Source organism: Pinus tabuliformis, chromosome 3_2 (assembly GCF_031772625.1).
Source record: "Pinus tabuliformis cultivar Carrire ecotype Pingquan chromosome 3_2, CPIR1, whole genome shotgun sequence".
NCBI classification, from domain to species: domain Eukaryota; kingdom Viridiplantae; phylum Streptophyta; class Pinopsida; order Pinales; family Pinaceae; genus Pinus; species Pinus tabuliformis.
Window position 1 is genome coordinate 300,683,297 of NC_142302.1, and position 20,022 is coordinate 300,703,318.

Consider the following 20,022-nt stretch of genomic DNA (forward strand, 5'->3'; position numbering starts at 1 on the left):
GTTTTTAACATATTCTCCGCCATTATCAGATCTTAGCTTAAGAATTTGATGTCCAGATTGTTTTTCAACAAAGGCTTTGAAGGCCAAAAATGTGTTAAATACTTCACTCTTGAGTTTTAAGAAGTATACCCAAGTGCGTCTGGAGAAATCATCAATGAAAGTTAAGAAATACTTGCAGACAGAGAATGAAACAATAGGAAGTGGACCACATAAATCACTATGCACAAGCTGTAAAGGGGCTGAGGCGTGCCAAGAGGCACATTTTTCAAAACTGTCCCGATGATGTTTTCTGAGTACACATCCGGAACAAACACCATCTCTACAAGATACCATAGGAAGACCTGTCACCATATTTTCTTTACATAGATGCTGAAGGGAGCGATAGTTTAAGTGACCAAATCGCTCATGCCAAAGTTTTCTCACTTCATCGTTATGGGCAACAAATACTGAGGGAAGATTTGATGACCCAAAGTTGTGAAACTTATACAACCTTGTAGAATCATCAACAATGCCAGTAGCCAAAATCTTTTTAGGATCTCTTAAGTCCTTGATTACAACATCATGAGGTGAAAATTCAACGATTTTACCTTCACCTGAATGAGTTATCTGATATACAGATAGAAGGTTGCAGGATAAGGTTGGAACACATAATACATCATTAAACTGACCATTGTCTAGATGAACAGTTCCAGTCCCTACAACACTAAGAGATCTATCATCACCAACATATATATTTTTGGTGTTACAATCATTTAAAGAAGAAAACATGGCTTTGTTTTTGGCCATGTGATAAGAAGCTCCAGAATCAATGAGCCATTCATGAGAATGAGAAGAAGAAGATAAATTTAATGCATAACCAGACCGAGATGATTGGCAACCACATGCAGAAAGTGCCATTCCTGAAGATGACGTTGAAGGTGAAGAATTCTCCAAATGGATGTTATGTTTCTTCATCGCTGCTTCCAAGGCTTCCATCTTCTTAAAGCATTTGGATTCTAAGTGGCCATCTCGATTACAAAAGTTGCAATGTCTATCAGTCTTCTTCCATTTGTTTTTATTTGTCTTATCATTTTGTTGAAATGATTTTTCATTTTGAGGCTGAGATTGCTTAGGACCCTTGTTTGGTTTAGGACCATTCTTTTTATGATATGACTTCTTAGGATTCTTTGAATTTGGTTGCTGCTAGGCGGCTAACGCTTTCTTGGAAGAGTTTCCAAGATTAAGAAGACCAAGGTGTAAGAGTTTTTCTTGTTCTCTTATTAAAGAATCACAAAAAGAGTCAAAGGAAGGGGACTTGTAGTCTATTCCTTGAGAAATGAAGGCTTCTCTTGTAGAATGGAAGGTGGAAACAAACACAGAGTAGGCTGGTCCCAACTTAGTAAGAATGGAATAGATAAGGTTACTATCTTCTTTCTTAACTTTAACACCTTCCAAGAGATATCTAAGGGTCTTGAACTTGGACAAGAAATCTTCAATGCAAGAAAAATTATTAGGGTCCAATGTAAGCAACTCATTTTCAAGTTGATGGGCTCTAAGTTCATTTTTAATCCCAAAAACTTTATTGATTTGTTTCATTGCTTCATCAGGAGTATCAAGTTCTGCAATATGGAATCTAAGATCTGGAGAAATAGACATCCCTATCAATCCACGTGCTTGATCTTGCCTATTTTCCCATTTAGCAACCTTATCTTCATCCTTCGGTTTCTTTTCTTGGCCTGAGGCTATTCTGTAGAGACCTTTACTTCTAAGTAAATCCTCAATGTAGGTCAACCATTGGAAGTAGTTGGTGCTGTCAAGGGTAACTTGGTATTGACTTTCCATTTCAACGGAAAATGAAACTAAAGATGCTGAAACTAAGTGTTCCAATGGATAGATCTCAAAAAATTAGGCTGGTTTAAAAAAAATGGCTCTGAAAACGGCTTCCGGATGAAGAAGTTATGGCTTTTTGAAAAAACGTTGATGAAGTTGCCGACGAAGTGCGGGAATGTGCGGAAATGAAAAAGTCCGCCCCCACAAAATGGAGACTTGAACCCAAGACCTCTACTCTCTTAAAATAGCTTTGAACCAATTGAGCTATACAAAAAATTTGAGAGAGAGAGAGAGGGGGGTCCGCTTTGGGTTGCGTGCTTGCTTTGAGAAAGCTCTTTTTCCCTACAAAACAAAAAACACAAAACCCAACAGGGATATGCAAAGAAAACGAACCTTACAGCTCGAAGTTAGCTTTAGCCAAAAAACTAAATATTTTCAAAAATGAACCTTGCAGCTCAAAGTTAGCTTTGGCCAGAAACTAAATATTTTTCTCAATGTTTCTGATTTTCTGAGATCACACTAAGGCGCAGGGAAAAGAGCATACGCATGAGAAAAATCCTTCCTTTCTGTTTCTAATTTGCCCAGATCGCACAGAGTCGCAGGGAAAAGAGCATACGCAAAAATGAAAGGTATAGATCCGGTAATAAAAAAGGCTAAATAAACTGAAACCGAAATAAACAGAGAGAAAATAACTGTAAACTGCAAATAAACACTGTATACCTCCAGATCTTAAAAATGACGCTGCTAGGGCTACCGGAAACCTTTTCGCCTGAAACGAAAGGGGTTCCTCACTGGAACAGATGCTCCCAACACAACAGAGTAGTCCTCTCAGCCCGAAAGCAGTTAGAAATAGTAGATCTAGGAAACGGCAGTCGGATGCAGTTCTACCGGCTTCAGATTTGGATCACCAACAGACGCGGCCCTCAAATAGCTCTGATACCATGTAGGAATTTATAGGGTAAGTTCCTCAGACAGAACACCAAAGGACACCGCCCACAACCAGATCGCAGATCAATACACCAGTATTTTTGATGTGGTTAAAACCCTCAAAGAGGGAAACAGTCCACGGCCTGAGCCAATGCGGCCACTTCAGGCAATTTATTAATAAAAGAATGAAAATTTACATATGCTTCTCTCATGCACGGATTACCTTACAAATGACCCTCCATGCGCTTTAAATAGAAATCATGGACCAATCGGGTGTCAAGCCACGGATCAAGTGTCGGTAATACCGAGGAGAGAATGAACCGTCGGATCACTACATATCGTGACCATCGGATTGTAAGTTACAAAATGTACAATTGTAAAGAAACACACTTTACCTAACTCTATACTAGACCAAGTTGTACTTAACTATTTCCTATGTGTCGGAATATCCTAACACTCTTTTGTCCTTTGATTATTCTTTTAGGACATACCCTCTTTACATTTTTTAATTTTTAATATGGAAAATATTTTGCAAAAAGCAAAAGTATGTACAATATTACAAGACTAACCATAGCTAATTTAAAATTATGAATCCTATTATTATAGGACCCTAACAGGGGTAATGATAATGTCTGCTGGAAGTGAAACAACATTTGTGATTGCTTGAAGTGACTTTGTCGTGGTACTGAACAGACCTACTAGTAATAGAGCAACAACAGAGACCCACTTCAATTCTAAACATTGTTAGCTCATACATTATTATAATAATCCTTTATTGAAGTCATTGGTGTTGTTTCTTAACTGATGAATTGTTTCAAAGCAATCCAATTAGAGTAATGAAGGGTTTGTTGTCTTTAATGAAGAGCTGTATAGTAAAGTTAGTGGAACTCTTGAGTCTAGAACAATACTTCTAAGGGTAAGACTTCATATTGGATAAGGGTCCGGAATAGATTTTGAGGTCCTACCAGTGTATCGCTAATTTTTGTAGTTGCTACAACAACCCCAAAATTTTAGTGCTCTTGAAATATTAGAAACCCCTTAACCACCTCCCTCCCACCTCCAACCCCCATAATTTTTTTTATAAAAGATATAGGGATTTTCTATGCAAATTTTGGTCATATCACTTCTTTCATGCTTTGATTTTGTTAATTTTGCAGGATTTTCATTTTTCTCCTTTTTTTGCTTTGATCACTTTATTGTGTGCGGTTTCTCAATAGCTTCCCAACGACTCAAATTTTATTAAATTTGGACTTAAAGTTTGAAAATGGCACTTGTTGAAAGTTGGAGTGATTTTCGCTTTTTGGACTTGAATATGCACAAAATGTATTCTATTTCTATTTTATCAATTTATTTAATCTAAATATATAAATAAGAATATTTAATTTATTTATTTATTTGATTTATATTAATTAAGTTAATTTGTAATCTATTTAATTAATTTGTAAATATTAATTTTTTATTTTTTATTTTTTATTATTTTATTTAACCATTATATAGAATCACCATAGCCAAGAACTTGTATGTATGTTAATTATAGAATAAAGAAACATATTAAAACTTTATTATAAATTTTATTAAATAATATATATAATAAAAATATCTAAACTAGAAAATTTACCTTTTGATGTCATCCCAATCCCTTACACCTTGGAGACATTACATTACCTCCCAGGATCCCATCCTAGGGATTATGTAGTAGGAGTATGAAGATGCATGTAACAACTAGCAGTTGCCCCAAAAGGTGCAAAGAGAGGCCGATAGCTTTTTTATTAGAAAAATAGTATGAAAATTAGAAAAATGGTACGAGGAATGCAGTTGTAGGTATGTATGCCATATGCCATATGTATTGGCAAATTCAAATTTTATATAGATATTGTAAAAGATGATATTTTAATTTTATGGATATTTATTATATATATAAGTTGTGTGTGTGTGTGTGTGTGTGTGTGTATAACTTCTAGAGTTGAAACTAAAATACTGATTTGATATACTTCTAACAAAATACTAAAAATAGAAAATAACAATTGTTGGAAACCCCCATTTAAATTCAATTAAAATGATTGGATTATAAAATTTACAGTCTAAATTATATTATTAATTAATACTTTTTTTATAAAAATTAATTAAAATTCATCTACAGTGTACTTTAATTTACATATGAATGATAAGTGGCGCTATTTTAATTTCATATATAATCCAAATTAAAATACATAGTAATGAAATTTTGTAATGAATATTAAGCCTTGGATGAACAAAGGCCGTAAAAAAGCTTTTCAAAACGCAATTATGTGTACATTTCCCCCAATGAAAACACTGATATTATCTTAAACTTTGACATACATGAAAACAAAAACACAAATGGGACTTGTCAGTTTTAAAGTGTTCGTTAAATAACAATTTTTAGACCGCATTATCATTGTAGAGATGGAAAACTAAGCATAAGTAAAAATTCCCAAATGGGAGGATACAAGACAATTTATAAGTTTTATTTTAAATAAACTTTGAAATTATGGTTGATGTTCCTCAAAGGAAAAATGAATACTTTAGATGTCCCAGTGATAAACTGTAGTAAACATGCCATTTCCTCCTTAATATAACTCTGAAACAACTTCCCAAAACCATTGGACAATTGGATATGTAGAAGTGTACCCATTGTACTATGTATTGGCTTTTAGATCCTCAACTTCAAGATAAAATATTTTGCAAGAATCAGAGGTTATCTTACAAGATTAACCAAAAGGGAGGAAAAATATATTCAATAGAGAAATACTTAAAGTCAATTTCAAGAAGTCCACTGATCAGAAGCTCAAGCTCTTTGTCATTGAAGATCGAAATAAGTTCCCTTGGTACTAATCCATTGAAACTTTCCATAAATGCATTGATTTGAGGGCGAATGGCAGTTTTTAATCGATGTTCAGCTATAAGATCCACATATTCATGTTTATTTTCTTCTATAACTCTTACATTTCTTCCTCTAGGTATAAGTTCACAGTCTATTACCTGTGAAAATTTCAAGGATACAAAAGGAAATTTTTTGTGTGGAATAAATTATTAGAATAAAAAGTTTTTAAAAAATGGGATTTGTAAATTAGTGTACCAAGCAGAGAACAAATAATACCTTTGTTTTCTCATATAGAATGTGTTTCTCTTCATCTGCATCTATACTGAATGTCAAATCAAGGATGTCACTAATATCATTCTATCAACAGAAAGAGAACTTCGACGTTAAAATGAGGAATACATTAACTAATTCATCAGTGACTTGTATCACATAAATAAAAAGAGAAAATTAAAATGTTATGTTAATATGAGGATTGTTCATAGAGCAGAAGACACATGGTAACTCCAGTTAAAAGAGAAGCAAGGAGAAGCCTATTAGAAAGAAATAACAACACCGAAAACTGCTACATACCTCCAACATCCATTTCAGATTCTTATAATAACCAGGATCAATAGCCTCAATGTCATGATATGTAACTTTCACACCAAGTATGTGCTTGTAAAATGATCGGTAAAATAGACATCTAGGAGTTGGCCATCTAATAATGCTTTTGCAACATGTAAAGAACATAATCAACAAAAGATCAGAGAGAAACATATGCATGTTCCGTCTACACCACTACGTATTTGTGTTCGTCGAGCTTATTTGCTGGAAGATTCATATAATCAATTACTGATGCATTCAAATCAAGATCTTAATGGGCACCTATCAATGCATTTTCAAGGAGAAGAGGGCATTGATGCTGGTGGGTTAACAAGAGAATGGTACAAATTACTCTCTAGGGTGATTTTTGACAAAGGTGCTCTATTGTTCACCACTATTGGGAATGAATCTACATTTCAGCACAATCCAAATTTAGTTATTCAAACAGAACATCTATCCTACTTAAAATTTGTAGGACATGTGGTAATGCTTCTCTTAATCCAAATTCGGTTATTCAAACAGAACATCTATCCTACTTCAAATTTGTAGGACGCGTGGTAATGCCTCTCTTAAACTTTAGTGGATCATTAATCTGAAAGGGGAGGGGTTTTTAAGTTTCATCTTTCCCTTAAAATATGCAAATATTTGTTATCCTCGTTGAAGTTTGCAAATGTTGCGATAATTCTGGTGAGTCGGTGACTGAAAGTTCGACTGGGCCTACCAATTGAAATATCAAGAAGCCTCACGATCTAGACGATTGGAAGTACCATAAACGAGATATCATTTCAACAATATTATCATTTTATATTATTTAATGTGAAAGATATAAATTATAACGAAATATGAAGAGGATTTGTCCGGCTAGATTGTTAGATTTAAACTAACAATCCAAATGAATTAAAAGGTAAACTTTTTTTTTGTTAATAGCTATTAAATTCTTAACTGCTGCCATAAGAGTTCAATGCTTTGAGTAGTTTTATTGCATCCATTGGTCTCTGTATCAACCAAAATTTTGTTTCCAAACAAATTATCACTTTCATGCATCATCTTCTGTTTCGCATCAATCTGTGATAATAAATGAACAATGCCATCCTTGATACATTCCATACTTTTAGTATTTGAAATGATGACACTTGTTGAAGAAGGTAACGATTCAGATGATGTGTTCAAGGAATTAGCAACACTAGTAGTTGAGGAATCACAACCTACATATTCAAAAGATGGACATGTATTTCTAGACCTCAATCCCGTGTTTGAAGCACATTCAAGTTCACTTGCCTTTATCATTTCTCTAGTCTTGGAAAATGGTGTTGTACGTGTAGAACCAGACATAGATAGCATACTATGAGTGGAATAGTCTGCCTCTAAACCTATTTCTTCTTTGGAAGTATCTATGCCATTACCATTACGTGTTTGAACATTTATTTTCTGCTTAAAGGCATCCTCATTTTCACCCAGTTTAACTAACTCTTTGCATTGCACTGAAAAAGATGACTTTTCCAATTCTTCTTGTAAAGATCTGTTATGTTCACTAGTCACAATTACACCTTCATGAGAAACATCCTTGGATAATGTAACAACGTTGTGCTTCAGTGATCCTGTCTCTAAAGAGGTTGTCAATTCCCCAGTTCCAGAGAATAATTTCTTACCAGATGATTGAATAACAAAGACTTCAGAATCAGTAGAATCATCTCTACTAACTTCACTAGCAGACTTAGAAGAAACCAGGGCTCGCTCTTCAAAATTCTTAGGTGCGTATTCTCTACCTCTCCACATTAATATATGCTCTTTATCAAACGAAAGCAACACACAAGGAACCAGTTCCTTAAGTTTGGCACCTATCCTTTTGTAATCGCTAGGTTTCATTCCTCGGCAATTTATCCGCACCAGATCACATTCTTCAAAAGCCTCTCTGACATTTTTGACAAGATTAAAGTAGACACCATTTTTTCCTAATTTACAAATGGGTGGTAGACGACGTCCTTTTCTTCGTAATGCATCTGCTTCTTCTATTGTCATCCCAGCAGCAGCTCGCTCAATCAGCTTCAGATAGGGAGGTGTTGCAGGCTTCCAATGCATCAAGGGAAAAGTTGGACGGTTTTTGCAATTATAGTTCCAACCATGAATGTTGAAAATAGCAACAAGAAATGTTAAAAATAGAATCCAGAAATTCCAGTTTAATTTTTCCTTGAATTAAACTGAGAATTAAAATCGAATTCTATTCTCATATCAACTTGTAAATAGTTAATTAAGTTTAATTAAATTAATTAGCTTAGGAATTTTGAGTTGGAGGTATTTATGAAGTCATGTATATGTTCTCCCTATATTTTAGGGGTCGAGTATGAGTTTAATTGTGAGTTGTAATTAGATAACTTAGTTTACTGAGTTAAGTTCAGTTAAATTAGTTCCAAACTATTTGTGGAACTAATAGAGAGTTAATAGTCAATTGGTGTACTAATGCACTCACTAATGTTACTCCACTTAACTGAAGATTCCCTAATCAGAAACTCATGCATGTCGATTTTGAGAAAGACCCAATTGAGATTAGAGTGCAGGGATAGTGTACTATCAGTTGTATGATTACTGAGTTTTATAGATCATGCATGCAATCAGGAACCAAACCTAGTGTGGATTGCGTAGTCTTGGATGCACTAGATTCCCATTAATATGATCTATTTAGCCATAGGAATTGCGCAAGGAAATAGGGGCTTGAAGAGTTGCATAATTGGCTAAGTGTTGGCCAAGAGCTTGCTTGTGAGTTGAGGATTGATTATACTGAGTCATGGGATTGTTCTTGTGAGAACAAGCATTGTATTCTCATCTTGGATTTTTGATTAATGCAATATATGTAGTAGGGTTTTGAGCTATGGCTTTCCCTAGGAAAACTTATTGTGTTATGTGCCATTGATTTATCTTCCTCTTGTTGATTATTATTTTCATCGATCTATTGGCTTCCGTTGGTTGAAATTAGAAGTAGATTCTTGTCTTTTTCTTTAGTACATTGCATCATCTTGTGAATCTACAGGATTTTCTACATGGTATCGAAGCTGGATAGAAATTTTTTACATGGTATCAGATCCAAGAACAGTATACTAGAGGAGATTTCAAAGTTTTGAGTTTTGGGTTACAGGTGAAATTCGAATTTGCGATACATGCTTTAGGATCGACAAATGTTGTTCTATGGTTTGCGGCTCAAGTATGCCTTGGATGGAAGCTCAGATTATATAGCCTGGAAGGACATGATGGAGGTCGTGTTGGAAGACAATGGCTTAAAGGAATTCACAGATCAGGACATTCCTAAGCCACCAACATCAAATGCTCATAATCTAGCCGAAAGGAAGAAGTGTGTGGCAAAGGGCGAGGCAGATAATACTTGAGTGAGTTCGAGACCACATTGTCTCGAGTCTGCATGGGAAGGAAACTCCGCATAATATGTGGAAAGAATTGAAGGACCTTTTTGAGAACAACAATGACCAAAGGAAGTTGGGACTGAAAGATAAACTTAAAAAAATCAATATGGATGTGGGCAACTCAATTCCAAATTACCTGACCAAGTTCACTCAATGTCATGATGAACTTGGAAGTGTTGGAATCATGGTTGTCGAGGATGACATGGTGAGTCTTGCTCTTCTAGGACTCCCAAAGAGTTGGCATAGTTATCAAGACTCTATCAATGTTCAAGAGAAGTTGTCAGATTGGGAACAACTATGGTCGGATTTGATGTAGGAGGAGATCAGGAGGAACACCAGAGATGGGACCTCTTCCAAGGAAGTGGAAGAGGATTTTTCCTTAGTGAGTAAAGAAAATAATGTCAAGGGAAATAAGTCCCAAGGCGAGAAGGGTAGAAAGAAGATGGACTTCACTAATGTCAAGTGTTCTCAATGTCATGATCATGGTCATTATTGCAAGAACTGCCCAGAAAAGAAAGCAAGCAAGAAGGAGCCGATAGTAGCAGCAGTAGGTGAAGCTCTAGCTTCACAATTTGAACTTGATTTAACTCTCATTGCATGCATGGCTAACACTTTCATGGGAGGCACGTGTTATCCTGACAGCAGTGCCTCATTCCATATGACAAGGAATAGAGATCTCTTTAGTGATTTTGAGGAGAAAGACCTCAATCAGAGCATAAAGTTTAGAGATGATGAGAGGTATAGAGCTACCAGTATCAGTACAATTACCTTTCAGAGGGGGTATGGATCCCCTCTCAGGATCACAGATGTGATGTATGTTCCAGGACTAAATAAGAATCTTGTTTCAGTCACGGTATTGGAAGACCATGGATATGATGTGGTTTTTAGTGAGGGAAAGGTTTTCCTTAGACACATCACCATGGGACAGGTGAAATAGATCGGTTCACGAGTCAAGAACCTATATGCTCTTGAGGTTCAAGATGCATGTAAAGCCTTGAGAAGCAAGGCAAAGGTTAGAGACTTGGTGGTTGAGAGGGAGAGTAAATTACCTCTCAACAAGAAACCCTAAAAGCAGTCTCAGAAGAAATCTCAGATAATTGTGGAGCAGCCACAATTGGAGAAGCTAAGAGGAGACCGAGTGGGGAGATCCACTCAAGCAGAGAAGAAGCAGTCTCAAAAGTAGTCTCAAACAATTGTGGAGCAGCCACAATTGGAGAAGCTGAGAGGAGACCGAGTGGAAGCATCCACTCATAGAGATACCTCTAATATGGGGGAATTTTGAACCAAGTGGGAAGAGGGGTCACATGCAGCCATACCTCCAGGTGTGAGGTGGGGTGATGTGAAGTGATAATCCCAAGAGGGATAAAATTGGGTAGGGTCCATTGAGAGGTTTTATCTCATGGATTGTACCTTAATATGGGATACGAAAGTATATAGTAGCGGGAGGAATCAGTGGGATTGATACATTCAGAGATCAAAGTGACAGAGGCTAGAGTAGTCACATACTAAAGAGCATAGAGAAAGGTTGACAACAGTGCAGAAAGGAAAAGTCAACAAAAGTGCATAGTTTTCAGTCGACAGAGGCAATAGCAGTCAAATACTTTGATGATAGATGCATCATATTGATTCAGGTTGGATGTTTTTTTTGTTTCTAGAGTTGTTGTAGCAACAACACTAGAGAGAAGTGTTGCATGCAAAACATTTCAAAGGTTCAAGATCAGGATCGAGTTGAATTCCTTTCTTGTTGAGAGAGAGTGTTGAAAATAGCAACAAGAAATGTTAAAAATAAAATTGAGAAATTCCAGTTTAATTTGTCCTTGAATTAAGCTAAGAATTAAAATTGAATTCTATTCTCATATCAACTTGTAAATAGTTAATAGAGTTCAATTAACTTAATTAGCTTAGGAATTTTGAGTTGGAAGTCTGTCTGAAGTCATGTATATGTTCTCCCTATATTTTAGGGGTCTGTTGAAGTCCCGAAAATTGGGTCTACAACAAGGGGGATACCCACCCGGTCTGGACTTTGGTTAGCAGCTCCTTTTCCATTTGGTATAGTGGGTCCGAATAGGGACATGGGACCAGTTTCCCAATATATGTGTGTGTGTGTTGAGAATTGATATTTCTTTTCCTAATGATTCCTAAGTAAAATTTTTTTTTTCTAAATCTAATCTAACGACATGCAATTGTATTCTAATAAACAGAAATATCTAATTCTAAACTAACCCGGGATGTAACCTTTATGTTATGCGATCTAAAATGATTTCAAATAACAATTGGTGATAAAGATCATTCAACTAATATGAGAAAATAATTCAATAAAGATAAACCATTTCATATAAAAAGTTAGACGAAACAGTTGTGAAAAACATATCGCATAATAAGCTACTCATATATTAGGCATAAATAAATAGCTATCACCATACAAAAGTGCCAAATGATAACTCAAGCATTTACGCATTCATATATAAATAATTGAACATGAATATCACCATAACACATAAGCAGAGACAGTTAAGAGATAAAAGTACCATTTATAACTAGTTCTACTCATGAGCTCCAGCAATAATGATCTATTTCTTATTAATCCAACGTCCACTAAGAGTACAAAAGTACAACATCAGTAGTAGATATTAAACGCAGACATCAATAAATCCTATTCCATTCATTCATCAAAACCTCCTCGGAGGGTGCAAAAGTGCATGCTCTGAGGACAAGTTTTTGATAAATTTCTGGACCCTTCTCTAAATGCATGAGAAGGGTTTAAATACTACTAACTAATTCTAAAAATAATTTATTACAAAAATGTAGGATGTGGTTGAAATGACTGTCCTCATTTCAGGAAAAAATAAAGCAAAATTAAAACTAAAATTGAATCTAAACTAAAACTAATAACTAACTATCTACGTATCTGTTCCTTGAAGTCACAAGCATTCATCATTTGCTTGAGGAGAGTTGGCTGGCCGCCTTCCGACTTTAGCTGTCCTGCAAAAACGGAATCAGCAAGAGCTGGCACCATCTTCTCGGCAGAATTGATGATACATTTGAGAGTCATGCACTGGCTGTGTGGTTTTACCAAGTGAGCCTAGTAGGAATCCCAATTTAACTTGGTTAACCTTTGGATTGACTTTGCCTTTTCTGGAGCCTTCTGTCTCCAGCTTGTTTGTAGATGTTGTACATTTGGTAGATATCCTGGAGTGGTCTCTGAGATCAGATTTTCCCTGTGTAAATTTTCATTGATGCAGTCAATGACATTATTTGCTGTTGTGGCTACTTCTTCTGCCGCTTGTTCCGCTTTCCCGAACTGTGCATACCATTTGTTAAAGAGCATTTCTTTGTGGGTGTCATTGATTATTGGTATGCCTACCTTTTTCCCTTCCTATGTTTCCTGCCAAGCCAAATATTCAGTAACTCTTCTGTCAATTAAACCGTAATCATGTCGCAAGTCCATGACTTAATTAGTAATTCTATCACTTGTTTCACAATAAGAGCTCCACTGTGATATTCTTTGGCACAATGTTTCTTGTTGCTGTAGCAGTTGATCATTTAAGGAAATGGATTCTTTAACGAATTATGTAACCTTAGGATCATCCTTGTGCATTTCTTGCATAACCTGCAACTGTTTTTCTCTTTCGGCCAAACTGTTTTGGTATCCTATCTGCATCTGTTGAAAGTCCTACTGCAGTTTTTCAAGCTATTTCTGTGCTTTGCTATTCACACTGGCTTGTTGTAGTTGTTGCAGCAAAGCTTGTATTTGATCTTCTTTTTCTTTCAGTATTTGTTGTACATTAGATGCTTTTTCAATGGTCACAGAAGCATATGCTCCTGCGATCTGAGATAATTTAGTGAGATTTTCAGTAGGATCAGTGGTAGGATCTTGCCAAAGTATGTCTAATTGTTCTGCATCATGAGAAAGCATGCTTTCCAATTTACTTTTCTTTCTTTGTCTTCTCACCATAGCCTTATGCTGTGGGCTATAAAATACATCAAGAGGGGGAATTTCCTCTATTTTGAGCATAAGTTCAGAGGATGGGGTAATGGGAATATGTTCCATTTTTGGGACATTGCTGATTTTTCTTGTGACTATATCATTCACTGTCTGTACATTACTCTCAGGTGCTTTTGTGCTCTGTCCCTCAATATTGATTAATTCATTGAATGTCTCCCATTCTTTATCCAACTCAATTCTGGTTGATGGTGGCTGGACGATGAGAGGGGGAGGATATACCTGTGGAGAGGTCAAAACCTGTTGTTCTCGGAGCTCCTTAGACTGGGCAATATCCCTTACTGACCCTTCGATTTTATTATGGTCACTCTCGGACCTCTTGGAGTGTTCTGACATTTCTCTCTTGGACTTATATTTAGACTTGCTTGTTCTTGAACTTCCACTGAGACAAATACTGGGAGTTGGTTCCCTCACGGGTTCCAAGCGTAATTTATCCAAAGGGATATTAGCTAACCTCCTCTCTTCGTATATTCTGAATTCTTGAAATTCTGCTGGAGGGAATCACATTTGGACAGAATGCAGAAGTTCTTTAAGTGTACTTTTATGTTGGAACATATCATCAAAAAGATCATCTTCTTTAGAAAACACCTTTATTTTGACCGCAGTAGTGAAATTCTTAACAATATCAGAAGGGTCGAATGGTCTTCCTGGAAATTTGAACAATCGTAGACATGACATGTTGTTTACTTCTTTAAATGCATGGCCTACATCAAATAGTGAAAAGGCCCCACAGGCCACAGGAAATCGTGGCCAAATGGCCTTTTTCTTGTCCTTCAATTCTTTACTCATACCTCCTTATCCGCAGGTCTGATAAGCAATCTCCCGTGCCAGTAGTTTATCAGGAACATATAAAGGTAAAACATGAGGGGAAGCGAGACTTCCGAATACCTTGACATATGTGAAAAGTTCTTCGCCGAACCATCTCATGATAGGGAGCATATTGACCTCTGCTTCAGGAGAAAATCTTGGAGGGTCTTTATCATACAACATTTTGTATAGAGGCAGCATGATTCCATGACAAATCTTGTAGAAATAAGGAGTGAACTTGGAATCCCACAATTATTTGTGATAAATATGAATGGGTAAGGGATCTTGAGTAGTCCATTTCCAACCCATTAGAAGAAACTTGGAAATATAACAGATTGTGTCCATCACATATGCAAATAAGTTGAAAGGGGGATAAATTCTCTGAGAAATAGTCCTTTTAGACTGGTAATTCAGAATGGCTGTGGCTAAATTGTCAGACAAGATCTTGGCCCAATCCACAATAGTAGCATTAATGGCGGCATCCAATAATGGTAGCCATTCAGATGAAAATTTGTTAATGTCTGGCCTTCCAAAAAGTCTATAGAGCACAGCAGCAACAAAGAAATATGGGGAGGTGAGAGAACCAGTACTATACATACCGTGTTTATCCTTTTTTAGTGGTTCATCCCTTCTTGACCAGTCCTTGGTGCATTCTGATAAATCTTCATTTTCTTTAGCAAACTTTTCCATGAACTATTTGTTATAAGTCGCCTGTGGTTTTGGTAAATGATACATGAGCCTTAAATCTTGTGGACTGAATGAGCCAATGAGACCTTGACCATGAGTCTTGAATTGTCTGTTTGTGATATCAACACTATCTAGTATCCATTTAACCATGTCCATATACGGGATAATTTTGGGCCTCGCCGCTATCCTGTGTAGGAATGAACATGCTAGATCTGTAATAGATGCCTCAGGAGACCCATGTGAGCCTGCAGTAGCCGTAATCTCCATTACCTTGGTATCTTCTTCCTCAAGTAAACTATACATGCCTTCCCAAGTAGTAATACTAACATCTTTGTTACAGGTGGTGTCTGTGTACAACGAAGTCATCTCTTTATCTTCAGAACTGGGATCTTTACCCTTCTTTCCCAAAATATCTTGAACTCTGCTTTATATGCTTCTCTATTCTTCGCTCCTGCAATTTACAAATGAGGTGAGAACGATGATAAGAAAAAGGTGATGGGAAAGCTTTAAATGCGGAAAACATATAAAATATACCACCTTACGTGAACTGGCTCCTTGATAAGATCAAAACCATATTTTATTAATGATTGCCAACTAACTCATTAATTAACATTAATGCGCATAACTGGGCCTCGGTTTTATGAAAAAACTTTCTCGAACAACGGGCCCTGCAAATCTGCAATAAGGCGATTTTGCGATTTGATTCGCAATATCGCAGATTGCAGTATCGCAGATCACAATATCGCAATGTCGCTATATCGCTATATCGCAGTTCCTTTACGTGTGGCAATCATCCGTCAATGTGTTTTCTGTGAAATGCGATTTGCGAGATACGCCATCGCATATCGGCGTTTTAAGGCATTTCAGCGTAGGTGATGTTTAAGGCATGTGATGCGATAAGGATCTTTTGATGCGTGATTTCGCATCACAATTTTGCACTTTAAGAATTCTGCTTGGAGGAAGGCATTCATTACCCTTTTTGCGATGCGACTCATTTTAAGGAGTGATTTTATCCTAACTTATCATAAAACTTAAGTATTTTTAGATTTTTGAGGGAATTCTCCTAAGTTTATGATAGTAATTTTTATTGAAAAAGGAAATACAAGCATTAATCAATTTTTTTTAATTTTTTGAATAAGGGTCCCCACTTATTTAATATTAGTGATAAAACCAAATAAGAAGGGGGGTTGTTGCTGGCCAAAATAGGGTCCAATATGAGTTTAATTGTGATTTGTAATTTGATAACTTAGTTTACTAAGTTAAGTTAAGTTAAATTAGTTCCAAACTGCTTGTGGAACTAATAGAGAGTTAACAGTCAACTGGTGCACTAATGCATTCACTAGTGTTACTCTAGTTAACACAAGATTCCCTCATCAGAAACTCATGCATGTCGATTCTGACAAAGACCCAAATGAGATTAGAGTGCAGGGACAATGTACTATCAATTGTATGATTTACTGAGTTGTATATATCATGCATGCAATAAGGAACTGAACCTAGTGTGGATTTCTTAGTTTTGGATGCACTGGATTACCATTAATATGGGCTATTCATCCATAGGAATTGCACAAGGAAATAGGGGCTTGGAGAGCTGCATAATTGGCTAAGTGTTTACCAAGAGCTTGCTTGTGAGCTAAGGATTGATTATATTGAGCGTTGGGATTGTTCTTGTGAGAACAAGCATGGTATTATCATCTTGGATTTATGATTAATGCAATATAGATAGTAGGAGTTTTGAGTTGTGGCTTTCCCCAGGAAAAATTATTGCATTATGTGCCATTGATTTATCTTCCTCTTATTGATTGTTGTTTTCTTTAATCTATTGGCTTCCGCTGGTTGAAAGTAGAAGTGGATTCTTGTATTTTTCTTAAGTACATTGCATCAGCTTGTGAATCTATAGGATTTTCTACATGGTATCAGAGCTTGATTTGTAGAAATTTTCTAAACCGAAAAATGAAATAATACTCCACCAACACGATGAATGATATTTCCACGATTTTTCTCCTTAGATTATAACAAACATTATACATGTCTAATGTTGGAACACCTTTTCATTTTATCTTACAAACCCGTCGACGTCTCCAATGAGTATGGATCAATTCTAACATATTGTTTGTCAATCCATCCCTTCCAAGATTAACTTGATGATTCCTTGAATTCAATTTTCGACAAGCTTTTTAATCTCATTCCTAAAGAAAGGCTCCCCCAGTATCTCATCTCGGGTCCTGGCATCATATTTGGGGTCGTTATCCATGAGAAAAGGGCCGGGCGCCTCGACGTACTTCACGCCCTTCTTGCCAGGTGGAGGAGGGTTGAAGGAATCCAACTCGGGAAGCATTTTCTTGCTCTTCAGAAGAGGTGCTCGTCCAGTCCATGGCCTATTTACTGTGGGCAGCCGAAAGGAACGAAGGGTGGCTCTCTGAGGGCCAGAGGCTTCACCTTAGGGGTCTCGGTGTAGCTGAATTTGAACTCGAATGGCGCCCCTTCTACTCTGTATGATGTTCCGTCGCTGTCGACTGTGACTCCTCGGTCGTCCCCTAGCTTGGTTGTATAGTGACCCATGTATCTGTACACTTTCTTGCTCTTGCCCTGGCACTTTGCCTTTTCTTCTTCGAGATTATCACAAATAGATTGGGTGCCTGAATTTCCATTCTCCTGCGGATCTTGGTTGTGATGCTACTACTCCTGGTTGTGGTGTTGCGACTTCTTCTTATGAAGGAGGAGAGGGAGAGTGGGAGTTGGAAAATGATAATTATTGTTGGTTTTAGTGTTGGAAGGAGGAGGAATTGCAGAAGGTGAGGAAAATATTTTGAAGGAGGCACCATTGTGAATTGCTGCCAGCACCTGTTAATTATTAACTATGCAACCTGTTAAGGCGGATAGTTAACCATTTTTTGTTGCATAGTTAAGACAAAGGCATTTGAGCGTGACAGTTTAGGAGGGCGATGCATTTTAGAGTTGGTACGTGGAGGATGTGCACAGATTTCAAGTGGATAGCAGAAGGGTGAGTAAAAATTTGCGTACAGATGTCATATACATATGAAAGTGTAGATGAAAACAAGAGGTCCATTGATTCAAAAGAAAGGCCTATCGGCCTAATTAATAGCTAGATTGAAAACCTTTATGATATTATGGTAAAAGGAAGTGGAGAATGGGTCCCACTCACGTGGTCCCCTCCATTCCTCCATCCTCTCCTCCCTCACTTCCATATGTACAAGAGCTCTCATTTATTCCTTATTTGGGTTTTTAAACAACTTAACTTTGATTGTTTTGTTTTTATTTTATAATATTTAATTTAATTAAAATTTATTTTATTTATATTGTTTTAATTAGTTTAATTTTCATATTATGTTTGTTGAATTTTGTTTTCATATTTTAATATTTAAAATTTTATTAAAAATAAAACAAAAATCTTTATTAAAACAAAGTATTATAAAACTGCCTAGAAATTTTATTATGGCAGTGTATTTGTTAGCCTCACTCTCAAAATAAATTATAAATAAAAAATTATAATTAAATAAATCAAATCTTTAGAATTAGGAGTTAGTTCCTCAAACTAGGGAGTTTAGTTAGGATGAGAGATTCTCTCCAACTAGTTCTCCTAGATTAGTATTTGGTTGAGAGATTTGTTCAACCATGCTGTCCAAGATAGACGCACTATCTTGAGACAAACTTCCTCATGTATTTATATGTATCATAAACATTATTTAATAATGTGAATGTGATAAATGCTGTAAGGTTGAGGCCTTCTCCACCATGTCTGATTTTTGTATATTTCTGCTATTTATTTTATGTGTGTATTATTATTAGTTTGTTAAATTTCTTCAATTGGTATCAGAGCCATGGGCTCAAAGAGTTAGTGAAATTTGTGAGAATTTTCATTTATTCATTAGTGGTGCATATGAAATGAATTTTGGACCTGCATAAACGGAGTTGTGTGTTGGCCCATAAAAAAAAAATCTGCCTAGGCTGTGCATGAATGAACTGCATAGGCACTGTAGAAGCCGGATCTACATATGGATGGATGTACATGAGTTGTGGAGTGGCAGAAGATCCAATGTCTATGCATAGAGTAAAGTGTTGCGTTAACACTATGTGTAAGCCTCAGGAAAGGCTACTTGAGGTTTGACCTTATTACCAACCCTGTTTGCATCTCTGATAGAAGACTGAGCTTGCCACCATACGGGAGGACTTCAAAGCAAAATTCCGGCGTAGTGAAAGTGATGTAGAATGAAAAGGATATATTTAGAAATGAATATGCGCCTTGCTACTAGCCACTTTAATCAATTTGGCATTTCACGCATCCAAAAGTGCACAAAATTGAATCCAGACTCTTCTAAAGCAATCTTTGATTTCTGGTAAGGTCCATAGATGCCAGTGATAAGTAAAGGAATGTCAAAGACTACGTTGATTTTTATTGAGATAAAAATGTAGACTAATTTTGGTTGTTCTATTAATGATATTGAAATCCTCTTGCTCCCATACATACACAAAATCCTCATATCTTCTACGGAGTTTTAGGGCATGATCTGATGATGTGCCTCCATAGAGATCCATTACAAAGATTCCATCCTTCTCTGATATTACATTCCAAGCTTACTTGAAATACAATACCAACTCTGAAAGACTTTGAAGGCAACAACAACTGTAGTTAAAAGAACATACAATATCTGCTCCTGGAAATGAACTCTATTTTCATCTACAATAATCTCATACATGTTCACTGATTTCGAGCTTTTTAACAAGATCAACCTCATCATCGTCTATTACAGAGCCAGAATTATCCTTAGTTTCTCTCAATGATTTGTAGCTTTCTAAATTTTTATAACTATGTCAATGGTTTGGTGAACTCCAGATCCAAATCTAGATCAGATCGACTGCACCCTACGAGAGTCATTGGTTAAAGAAAAGAGAGCAGCAAAAATATTCAGAAAAATTTCATACAGGAGGAACAA

The 20,022-nt window shown here is 36.3% G+C and overlaps 1 pseudogene; it reads right to left on the reverse strand.

Moving 5' to 3' along the window:
- Positions 1–7,090: 7,090 nt before the first annotated feature.
- On the reverse strand, positions 7,091–17,629 carry LOC149180760 (CRS2-associated factor 2, chloroplastic pseudogene; annotated as a pseudogene).
- Positions 17,630–20,022: the final 2,393 nt, after the last annotated feature.